Source organism: Harmonia axyridis, chromosome X (genome assembly GCF_914767665.1).
Source record: "Harmonia axyridis chromosome X, icHarAxyr1.1, whole genome shotgun sequence".
NCBI lineage: Eukaryota > Metazoa > Arthropoda > Insecta > Coleoptera > Coccinellidae > Harmonia > Harmonia axyridis.
In genome coordinates, this window is record NC_059508.1 from 37,982,015 (window position 1) to 37,984,345 (window position 2,331).

The 2,331-nt window shown below is 52.6% G+C and overlaps 1 non-coding gene across 1 annotated transcript; it reads left to right on the forward strand.

Annotated features, from left to right (window-relative positions):
- Positions 1-607: 607 nt before the first annotated feature.
- Positions 608-762, forward strand: LOC123687191. The gene has a single exon (XR_006748931.1). It is a non-coding gene; the product is annotated as a 5.8S ribosomal RNA (ribosomal RNA).
- Positions 763-2,331: the final 1,569 nt, after the last annotated feature.

Sequence of the window (2,331 nt, forward strand, 5' to 3'; positions counted from 1 at the left end):
TGTGCAGCCTTCGTTGTAGGTCCATGTTTAGAGATGCTCACGAAATGAGGAGCCGGCCGCTTATGTCGGCGTTTGTGGTTGGGCGAAGTTCCTTGATGGAACGAGGAGCCGGCTGCTTATGCTGACGTTCGTAGTTGGGCGAAGTCTCGTGATGTGCTCGGAATAAGGATTCGAAGCGCTTGGATTGCCGCGTTCGTGGCTGGGCGAAGTTTCGTGTTTGGCACGGAACGAGGAGCCGGCTGCAGGTTTTAAAGATTCTCGCCCGAAATCGATCAGTCGTTACCGTTGTCTACGGACTTCGGTAGGACGATCTATTCCAGGGACGAAGACGTCGACGTTGTGCGACGCCCGTTACATTAGCGTTTTTATGCTCTTTCGGGATTGTCTGCGACGTTTGTCTCCGTCCGAATTTTTTACGATAATTGTCACTAGATTAGTACGCAAACTAGTTGAACCGAAGATTTTGCGCCGATCGACTGACGTATTGACCCTTCAGTGGGTCGTCTCAGTCATTGGAATGTCATTCTCGAGGAGGTTCGCAGTTGGCGTCTCGTATTTCGAGGGAAAGTCCATTGCGACTAGTACCGAGAAATCGAACATAAAAGATTACCCTGAACGGTGGATCACTTGGCTCGTGGGTCGATGAAGAACGCAGCTAATTGCGCGTCAACATGCGAACTGCAGGACACATGAACATCGACATTTCGAACGCACATTGCGGTCCTCGGACACTGTCCTCGGACCACTCCTGACTGAGGGTCGGTTCCATTACAAAGACTGCCCGGCCAGACGTTATGGCTTGACGAAGTGACGACGTAAAGGTCGTCTAACGTTGATCCTGTACCGAAGGTCATTTGGGCGAGTTGGACGGTTTGCCGCGTGACGATCAACGTTCTGTCGTTTCGACGCCTCGTGTGTTGGAATGATGAGGAGTTGTTTTCGTAACGCGCCGTCTTGAATTGCGAAAGCATATATTGTGGTGTCGTGGTATTGCTCGATCTGCGCCCATGACTGTAGACATGCGATCGTCGTGTCCGAGAAATCTGAACGACGTCCGATCGCTTTAATGTGCCAGTTGTCGCGCGTTGCGGATGAGCTTTCATGAGCGCACCCCCGAAACACCGAAGCACTTTGCTTGGATTCGCATGATCCGCCATACGGAGCAGGAGATAATAGACGCCTTTGAGTAGGCTAACTCCCTCGCGTAAGGTACGTGATTTTATGAGCCGCCAAAGGTTAGTTTCGGAACGTTTCGATGATTTGAACATACGACCTCAGGACAGGTGAGACTACCCGCTGAATTTAAGCATATTATTAAGCGGAGGAAAAGAAACTAACTAGGATTCCCTTAGTAGCGGCGAGCGAACAGGGATTAGCCCAGCACTGAATCCCGCGATCGTAACCGGTCGCCGGGAGATGTGGTGTTTGGAAGGATCCATTATCTGGCGAGTTCGCGGCGCGTTCAAGTCCATCTTGAATGGGGCCATCGCCCATAGAGGGTGCCAGGCCCGTAGCGACCGCTGCGGCTTGCTAGAGGATCTCTTCTTAGAGTCGGGTTGCTTGAGAGTGCAGCCCTAAGTGGGTGGTAAACTCCATCTAAGGCTAAATATAACCACGAGACCGATAGCGAACAAGTACCGTGAGGGAAAGTTGAAAAGAACTTTGAAGAGAGAGTTCAAGAGTACGTGAAACCGTTCAGGGGTAAACCTGAGAAACCCGAAAGGTCGAATGGGGAGATTCATTCGCGCCTGTTGTTGGGATTTACTGACTGTGGAAACGGCGACGTTCGCGTTGGCTGTTCCCTTCGGTTCATCTCCGGCTTCGGACGCGTGCACTTCTCCCCTAGTAGGTCGTCGCGATCCGTTGGGTGCTGTTCTACGGTCTCGAGTGTAGCCCGTGAGCTCGGATTTTCCGATGTTTACGGACACTGGGTTTCCGAACAGCTCGCTCGACGGTTTACTGATGGCGGGAGGCCGCGACTTAGTTCGCGTCCGGCCCGTGGCAAGTATGTGAATTGTGATGGCGATCGGACCTAGTGCCGATTCCGTCCGTTTGCGACTGTTCGCCGCGGTGTTCTTGGACAGACCTCTTGAAACGCCGATCAGCGACGCTATTGCTTTGGGTACTTTCAGGACCCGTCTTGAAACACGGACCAAGGAGTCTAGCGTGTGCGCGAGTCATTGGGAATCACTAAACCTAAAGGCGCAATGAAAGTAACGGTTCACTTTATGTGAACTAAGGGAAGATGGTCGGTCTCCATGACTGACCCGCATTCCCGGGGCGCCTCATTCTCATTGCGAGAGGAGGCGCACCAAGAGCGTACACGCTGGG